This window comes from Eurypyga helias, unplaced genomic scaffold (assembly GCF_000690775.1).
Source record: "Eurypyga helias isolate BGI_N326 unplaced genomic scaffold, ASM69077v1 scaffold19702, whole genome shotgun sequence".
Taxonomy (NCBI): domain Eukaryota; kingdom Metazoa; phylum Chordata; class Aves; order Eurypygiformes; family Eurypygidae; genus Eurypyga; species Eurypyga helias.
Genome location: NW_010234336.1, coordinates 20,005 through 29,797, shown reverse-complemented (window position 1 = coordinate 29,797; position 9,793 = coordinate 20,005).

Genomic DNA, 9,793 nt, shown 5'->3' with positions numbered 1-9,793 from the left:
ACAGAAGCCACCCCTGTAGCCCCCAACAACCAAACCCGTGCCATGCAAACCCAACACATGTGGTGATACGTGGGGTTTTCCACTTCTCGTTGATGGGCTCTCCCCAGATGCAGCTGGGAAGGTGAGCACCGTGCACTGACCTCATCCAAGTCGTAAGAAAGGTACTGCCCTGGAACAGGCGCGGGAGCAGAGATTCTGATGGGAGCGGGCTGTTGGTGTGTGACCACCTCAGTGTGCAAGGCCAGCACTGCCCTATTGACCTGGAACCTCTGCAAGCCAAGATGCTTAATTTTTTGTGTCACAACAGAACAGCCCAGGATTAGAGTCAGCGGTACAGAAAGAGCCTAGTGAATCCTGTTAGACACCCAGGGTAAATGTTGCCAGCTCCACCTTTTCTGCTGCTTTCATGAGGATGTTGCTAGAAAGTGGACACTGAAATTCCCTTTGAAATCCATTCAGATCGTCCCGTTATTTGACGTAACCTTCCAGTTTTGTGGTGGTACCATACTGTTTTAGCTCAAGGTTTCTCTTCCTCAAAATAATATTAGTCATATAGTCTGTTCCAGGGGCGTAACGGACAGTTCATGATATGAAACCTGTTGTAGGCAAGTAAATGGCAGGATTGGAAGGGTCAAAGCAAGGACTGCTTGGGGTTTGGCTTTGGGTTTGGTTTTTCTTTATCCTATTTATGCTGGGCCAGTTGTTTTAGTGGGAAGTACACTGTAGTTTGTGTTCAGGCTTATCCATCTGTTCGTTATGGTACTTCACACCCTTCTGTCTCTCCATGGGATACCGGTTAGGTTGGAAAATGAAAACTAAGGAGAAAGCACAGACCCAACTTAGTGCACAGATTGTAATTGCAGTGTTTCAGTCAACTGATCCTGCTTTCTTTTACAGACTGCTCCTTGTCTTGTCATCCAATATTTTCTGCTGTAAAAAAGACCATCACAACGTACCCCCTGTCAGCGTGCATGTGTGCTCTCCGTTCGATAGTGGCTGCGTCCCTCGGGCTGCCATCGCTCGGCAGTTGTTACTCGCTCCTCGAGAGGCGGCATAATTCTTATTGTGGCCATATTCATGGATTCACTGCAAGTCTTTTTCCCTCTGATGTTAGATCACTCCCTCGTTAAGCCACCTTCAGTGCTCATTACCTGAGCTTTCCATCTGAATTCTTGTCAGTCAGGGCTCAGCAATAAAGTTTTAAGTATGCACAGTGGCCTGTACTGATTTCGTTCTGCTTTTCATTGGAGTGTCTGAAGGTGCCTTGCTAAGTGGAGTATGGGATGCAGGAGCATCACCTTTTATGGGCCATATGTTTTCACTGAGTCACTTGATAGTAATACTTGAGCATAAAAAGCAACAGTTTCCAAATTGTCTCTGCTTGCCAGACTCCACATCAAGCCCGTGTGGCTCTAAGCAGTGATTACCATGGCAGCAAACGCATCCAATTTGGGTGCGATCTGTGATGTGGACACGTACGTCTAGAATCCAAGGTTTAAAGCAAACCTTAAAGGAAAAGAAAAGCTCATACACAGGAATGTTAGCTGTCTGAGCTGCAGGTGCTTGGCATGCAAGTAAAACCAGCATGGTTTGGAGATTAATACATAAATAATGGTATAAAATCATAGCAGTCTGGTAATGGGACTAAACCAGACTTCTTTTAGTCAGTGAGAGGTGTCCAAAAGTGCTGAGAGGTTGGTAGAAATGCTTGATCCCATTACAGCCTTTGTAGGGTTTTGAATATGAATGTCTGAGGGTCACTTGTCACTCCGTGAGTGCTTTTGCAACAGGTTTAATCCTCTTGCAGATACTCATGGTAACAGGTTTATTCTCACCTTGGGTAGACCTGTTTGAACCATTCGGCTTGCTGTGCTGCCACTGCAAATGCGTTAGAGAACAGAGTGTTATGAAAACATTTCTCCAGGAAACTTTATCTCCCTGGGTTTCCATTTAGTGTCTTGGACTCGTTCTAGTTGTGATAAAAATGATGCCACATAAATTGAAATGGGGTCAAATAAGTTGTCTCATTACATTTTCAGTCTGGTTTCTGGATTGCTGACTAGTTACGCAGTATTTGTGGAAATTATTAGCTCCTCTCCCATTAGCCAACAAAAAATGTGGGATACTGGAACTTGAACTTTAAGGCAATTAACCTCAGTCTGTGTTCTGCAGCACCCTGATTTGTTTATCACTGGTTATTTCTCAAGCATTGTGTGCTTTAGATGGGTATCAGTATGAAATCCTTCTGTGTTGTTTTTTCTCTGTTTTTCTGAGTTTTACTCTGTAAACAGCTGTATCTGGAAAAGTATCAAGAACAACTGGTCATTCTAAGGAACCACCGGTTAGCTGTTCCCTGCTCTGATTCCGTAGTCAGATGATGCTCCTGTCTCTGCCTGCATCTGGATGTGTGAGTAAAACGGGTCAGAGCCCATGCTGTGACCCACAGGGGAAGTGGCTGCTGTCCCTGTGGCTAAACTTTCTTAGCTCTCCTCCCTTCTGCGAAAGAGCAAATTGATCCAGGCCAGAGCCGAAGCGGGGAGCCTGTTAACTATTGAAGGATCTGAAAGAAGCACAGGATGTAACAATACAGCTTCATTTAAAACTCCCATTTTCACCCTCTACCACCTGGTCGGTGACAGGTGGTGCCTCTGAAGAAGCTGTTTAAGCAGCAGAGAGCAATCACTTGTGATGGCTCGTTTTTGAAACCATTGCCTGTGCCGGGGCAAGGAGGCCAGAAGGTCAGAGGACAACTCAAGGTTGCCCCAGGCCAGGGAGTCTGTCTGGACAGCAGAAGAGGGTGATGGGAGAAAGAGAAAGAGAATGTCTTTAATTTCGGTCAGCTCATGGTACAGCCACAAAACCAAGCACGTTGGCATAACTGAGATGGGGAGGTGCTGGGGGATGGGAACGAGCTGCTAGAGCGGGTGGAAACTGTAGGCGGCAAACCACTTCAAACTGCTGAGCTGGAAACCCATGTTTACTTCCCTTGCAGGAGCACGTTATAGTTTTGTTTTTCATAAAATGAATACAAACCCGTAGAATACAGGGCTAGAAGAGACGCAGAGCTCGGTTCGCCCATTGTCCTGGGGCACCTGGGGTACCTGCACGCTTCCCAGCGGATGTGCCTTGTGCTTCCACCACTGGAGATAGTGCCTCGTGCTCTGGAGCTGTAACTGGGGCTCCAAGAAGAACATACAGACTTTGGGGAATTGTTAGGTTGTTGCTGGTTTGGAGGTTTTTTAATTCTCTTGGTTTTTTGGGGTTTTTTTTAAACATTGAGACCCCAGATGGCTGAGCTTACTACTGCAGTTCAGTAGAAGTAAGATTTTGGAGCTGAGGTCCTCAAGTAGACAGGTTGCCCAGAGAAGCTGTGGATGCCCCACCCCTGGAAGTGTCCAAGGCCAGGCTGGATGAGGCTTGGAGCAACCTGGTCTAGTGGAAGGTGTCCCTGCCCATGGCAGGGGGGTTGGAACTGGATGGTCTTTAAGGTACCTTCCAACCCAAACCATTCTATGACTCTATGTAGCTCCAGGTTCAAATCACTGACTGGCAGCCAGTCTGGACTATTTTAGACTGAAATGAGGTGCAGAAGATGCTTGGTGACAGACAGGTCAGCAGACCCAAACCAGCCCTCATTGCTTGTCCCTGCAAGCGGTGCCTGTAGCTGTAACGGCCGGCATCAGCACGCTCTGGGGCTGCGGGCTGGAGGAGCGTTTGCCAGATTTTGGAGCGTGCTTCACACCGGAACATTGGCAGGTTGGCTTTAGGCAGCTTGAATCCTGGCCAGGAGACAAAGAGGTATTTAAATACCCGCTGATGGTAACACCTGGAAAGGTCCCGCTCGAGCGTGTGCAGGGGCAAGGAAGATGTTGCCTGCAGACCTGTGGCATTCTCCTGTTGAAGAAACTGAGGAGCAGAAATCTTCTCTTCTCGGGTCACTTGGCTGTTTGGCTTTTATTTCCTCATGTCTGGAGAGTTCTGTTTAAGCTTACGCCGCTTTGCAAAATTAAATTTTTCACCAATAAAATTTGATCCCTTGGAAAAGAAGGAAAAACATAAGAGCAACAAACGTGGGTTTCTGAATTGTGGCCTTTACTAAATTAAAATACAGGCCAGCCTGACGTTTTACACGGCGAGTTTTATCCCCGAGAGAGCGGGAGTAAAGCGCAGCTGCGGCAGAGCCGAGGGGCCGTGTGAGAGGTGCAGGGGGCCGAGGCACGGGCTGGCAGGCACACAGAGCCCTGCACAACTGCAGAATGCTTAGGTGGGTTTGGGATGGCCGGAGATGCCGTCCTCGGCCCCTTGCAGCCGTGCATGTTTGTTGGTGATGAAATGCGTGCTAGCTGTGCTGAGAATGATGTGGTCCGTTGCAGCCAGCTGCCAGAGCCACTCTTCCATCTTGGGGGACCTTTTAATAGTATGCTTCAGTAACAGCAGTTTCTATTAAGCAAAGTTTATTGATTTATAGTTTGTGAAAACATACTTTGCATCAGGCTTTGGGGAGTTGGAGGTTATATGGAGGTGGTTTGGCTACACGGGATTATTAATCATATCAATGGGATTTTGTAATCCTTGCATTTGCACAGTGCAGACTGGAGTTGGAAGGCAGCACTATTCATCACGTCAGCTGTAGCTAACAGCAAACCACAGCGCTCAGGTTCAGAAGAGCAGCTTTCCCAGGGAGGCAGTGACCTCGTAAAACTATCAAAAGCAGATTTCAACCAGACCTTCTCATTATTCTGCACCCACTGGAAAACCAAACTTGGCCCCAACCATACCTGACTCGAAACACAAATGTGGCTTTAATGGCGACCCTCCGACCCGATGGGCATGGCTCTGAGGGTGGGATGTGAACCAGGCAGCCTTCCTCGTCGCTTTTCCTCCCTCCTGCTCAGCTCGTCCTGTGCCGGCTCTGGGAGGGCTTCTGCCCGCAGCAACTCGACACACCGGAGGAGTTGTCCCTGTTATGCTGCCCGGCATCAGCACAGCCAAACCCATAAACCTGTGGAGGCGCAGGAGCGGCAAAGCTACGAAACTGCAGGAACGTGGTGGCTTTTGTTTGTAAGAGGGAAAGAACTGGCCCAAAAGCAGCTGGCTTTATTTGACGTTTAATTTCTAAAATAAACAGAACTCACCAGGAGGATATTTGCCAGCACGAGAATAAAATTTGAGAAGTTCCTAAAACTTCCCTTCTTGATTAAGAAAAAGGAGGACAGCAGGGCTGGAGCTGTGCTCCAGGATCTTGTTAAAGGGTGGGTATTTAATTGTGAGCGTTGATCGGGATCTTTGAGACAAAACCCACCAAAATAAATTCTTTCAGAACTATCTTAAAATAGTGCACATTTTCCTGAAGTTGGACAGTTGCAGATAAAGAAGCATAAAATGTTCCCAAAGAATCCATTTTTTCTTTTTTTTTTTAATGTCAATAGACTTTTTCTGCCTCTGCTGGGTCAGATCCCAGCCGCAGGAGAACGCAATTTGGAAGCAATTAAGCAAATTTCTGACTTGGCAAGAGCAGTGGCCGATCCCCCTTTTGGCACCGCATTCCAGGGCTGCATTTTATCTAAACCTTCCGTGAGGAATTTGGATTTAATTATACTTTACTGAACTCCTAACAGCTGTAAAAGTCTCTGGGTTTTCCAGGGAAGGCTCCTGCCTCCTACAGCCCGAGCACATTTCTCAGATCAGACGTGTACGGCATTCCCCGCGCTGGGCAGCATCCTGACAGTAAAGCCACGGCCAGTACCTTTTCCTTGGGAATGACCAGTGTCAGCACAGGGGCAACTGGGGGGCCCAGAGGAAAGCAGCTGGTGCAGAAGGATCAGTCTGCTATGATGCTCTTTTTCTCAGGTCCCATCCCTGGTGTGCAGTGTTCTGCCAGCCCACCTGGGTTGAATCGGCTCTGGCCCCATCCGGGAGGGCTGGCAAAGCCAGCTGAAGCCCTTTGCTGCCCTCCACCACCCCCAGCACCACCCGCACGCGCTGCCCAGCGTGAGATGGACAGGAGGAAGGGTGATGTGATCTCTGGGGTGAGCGGTCCAAGAGCGGAGGATTCCCTGGCACACCTGCAGGTGCACTGTGCTTTCATGTTTGCCTTTGAACGTCGTCCCCGTGGGGGTCTCGGAGCTCTGTAGCAGGAGTGCCATGGTCTGAGCTCAGCGCTGGCTGCCGGGCTGCTTTCTGAATCAGGACAGCCGCTTCCAGCACATCGCTTTTCCCTGGGGTCCTCCTCCCCCCGCCCCAAACCCTGCAGCGATATGACCCTGTTTAGATGGCAGGAAGGATAATTTCACAACCTAATGCTTCCCTGCTGTTAAAGTTTCTAGTCAAACTCTTGATCCCAAGGGAAATGAAGGAGTCTGGGCAAAACTGACAGTGCTGTTCCAAATTTGCCAGGGGAAGGAAAAAACCCCAGTGCATACATTCAGTTGACAGAGCAGTTTCTCAGCATCCCCTTTTTAACCCAAGAGATTGCACAGTCTTCATTCAAGAATAAAACCAGGGAGGGAAAGCCCTTTCTTGCACCAGCTCAGGCAGTAAGTGCGTGTTTGGTGCCTTGGCTCGTGTCCCTCTGTTTGCCCCCAACTTCTCCTTCCACAAGCAGAGGAGGGAGAGTTGTCCTGCACCTTCTGACTCTGGCCTTGGGGTTTGCAGCCCTGGGACAGCCCCTCTGAGCAGATCCAACCTTTGCTGCTTACCTAGGCGGTGCAGTGAGCCTGCTGATGCTGCAGGAGCTGAAATGCGTCGTGGCGGTAGTGGAGAGGCGGCTGCTGCGCTGACAGCACAGGAGGAGCTGGAAGCATGTGCCAACGGCTTCCAAGGGCGCTATAGCCAAAAGCAGGGCAGAACTGAGCTGGGAAGATACTGTTTTCTACTGAAAATACATCTCCAGTCTGATGTCGCAGTGGCCTCTGAATGTATTCGCCTTGGAGCAAACAGCAGGGATGTCTCAGCTAAGCGCCCAGTGCAGTGTTTGCATGCAGGGCTCACGCATCCCCTCCTGCATGGCACAGCCTCCCCCAGGAGTACCAGACTTCAGTTGTTGCTTCAACTCGTTTCCTCAGGCATCAAAGCCTCTCTTTGTGCTAAGAGCTGCTGCTTTCCATGCCACCTCTTTTAGCTGGAGCCTTTTTTGAAGGTGCGAAGTGGAACTGGCTTGTTTTCAGGATTTTTTTCCTCTCCTCCATCATTATTTAAAAAAAAAAAAAATCCAAACACCTAAATAAGCCGCTCCTTGAAATATCAGCATGAACACTAGCCTTTCCGCAAAACCCAGGAAAATATTGAGGCAGAAATCAATTTAAAATAAGTCTTCCCTCCTTCTCTGAAGGTAGCAGCAAGGAGGGGACTGATGAAGACTGTCATGCAGCTGTCAGTATGGCAGGACACTTCAACAGCTGCTCTAACGTCTTGTTCAGGTTCTACTTTCCAGACATCAGTCTTTATCTAGTTCCTCTCCAACTTAATCGTCTTTGTCCCAAAAATACCCCTTTTAACTGAAACAACATAGAGAGGGGCACCCAAAAATTAAAGGAGAGACGACGGCTTTCCCCACCGCTGCGGACACAGACTTCCTGTAGCTCCCTCATGTTTCTGCCAGACACCGGAGTTGTTTTGTGGTGCAGAGCTGAGTTTTAAATGAGCCCAAAGGGAGACAGAGTTGTAGGAGAAATCACTAAGCGCTAGGAAATCCCCAGATTTTGGCCGGAGGAGTGCTGGAGCTGCCGTGTGCTGGGATGGCAGCAGGTGGCTGCAGGATCGCTCTGCCCCGGTGCCGGCAGCAGCAGCAGGAGGGATGCTCACACGTCCCCCCGTCTCACCAAGTGTCTCTTCCTCTTCAGAGACACACAAACAATTGCAGCCTGAAACAATTCATCTCAGTATCCATCACAGGGTGGTTTTAAATACAATAAACCTCTTACTTTCTTCCTCTTGGCTGTTCCAGCAGCTATGTTTAAAGTGACTCCTTTCTGATGCCACCCTTCCTGTGCAGAAGCACACCCCTGCTCTCTCTGCCTATGGAAATTATTAGTGTCTCTGGAGGAAAAAAAAGGCAAAAACGATTTTCCCTCCTGCTGCAGGCACGCAGGGTGGCTTGGGGACTGCTGGGGTGGGTTCTGTCGCTTGGTTTCCCCACTGCCGTGCCCAGCTGCGTGGGGACTTGCCCAGCGCTGTTCAAACACATTAGCAGGTGGGTTTGCTGAAATAAATGCCAGTTTGGTATCAAGTGGATTACTTGCCTAGCCGTTTGTCACTGTAAGGAAAGTCCTCACTGAAGGGGATTATCATAAAGTGCACAAATAACTTCCAACAAGGGGCTTGTTAATCACTTCCTAATTCCCCACTCTCTGCTCAACGGCGGTTGGGTCATTGGGCCAGAATTAAAAAGGAGCTGTCAGGCAGCTGAGCGTTTTGAGAGGCGAATGTCGGAAGCTCTGCTAACAACGAACCATCGACATCAGCCAGCGTGCTCGCGGCTGGAAACGGGAAATCTTTCAAACGAGAACCCCACGCCAGGGCGGTCATGTGGAGACTGCCTTCAGCTTCCTGGCTTTGAGCTTCCTGCGGAGAGTGGCCCCAGGCACAGCTGTTGGGACAAGCAGGCAGATGTCCCTGTGACTACAGCAGGCAGCTGCCGGGCGTTTGGCCCCGTGAGAAGCTTACCATACAGCATCCAGTGTCGCCGTGCAAGTGCCGTGGGGCTTAGCTATAGGGGAAAGCCATTTGCTGTCTCCTTTGGGTGGTTCCTTACCTGTAGGATGCAAGGAAAGCTTTTGAGGCATGGAGAGAGGGTTAGAATAAATGGAATAGTACGGCTCAGGATACACGCCAGCACTGGGACGGGCTCCTGGAGCTTTGGTGACCATCTCTACGGCGTGGGGCTGGCACCCAGACCTGCCCTGAGAGCCCAGCTCCATCGCTGGGGGTGGCCCTGTGCGCGTACGTCTAGGGGCTCATTAATAGCAGGGTTTGCTCCTCCTTTTGACCTTTGCATTTAGCAGCTTCAGCTGGATGTGTTGGCCATCCGCAAGGTTTCAGGTGTGCTGGGGTTTCTTTTGTACTGGTCAAATCACTGCGTCTGACGTCAGAGGGCTGCGCTGCAGAGCAGGGACTGCAGATTCCTTGGGGAGGCCGGGGTCTTGGGTCAGGATTCAAGAGGAGGGTCACATCAGGGCAGGATGAATCAAAAGCTTAATGACTGGGTATACATAATACACAGCCATGTCCCTGCATCCTGGGGAGCGGAGGGCAGCGTTGCAGGCTGACTGGGTGCAGTCCATGCTGCTCTGGGACTTGCCCCTGTGGTCACTTGTCCACTCTCCTTCTCCATCTCACGGGGCGACTTAATTCAGCTGCCCGTGGTGTGTGCTTCCAGATAGCTGCCCGGTCATCGGAGGCATCGTCTGGGTGCCAGGCAGGAGTAGGAGGTCTGAAGTCTTTAAACACCGAGGTGCCAGACAGGCAGCAAATCTGCCACCCAGCAAGGTGTTCAGCGCTAGATTTGGTGTGTGTCTGGGCAGCGTAAACTCCAGCACAAGCATGTCTGGGCACTAAAAGCCTGACCCCTTGTCTTCCGTGCGATGCCCTCCTCCTTGCGTCGACTCCTGCGCTTATTTGAAAGGATCAAGGGAAATAACTCGTAGTGTCTGTGGGAGGTTTGTGTTCACACATAGAAATGATGCTGCTAAAAAAACCAACGGGATTATCGGGCTCAATTTCCAGTTCAGGGGACTGAAAAAGAGTTTGACTGCACCTTGAATCTGAGTGAACGTCGGCCAGGCAAAGGGAAACC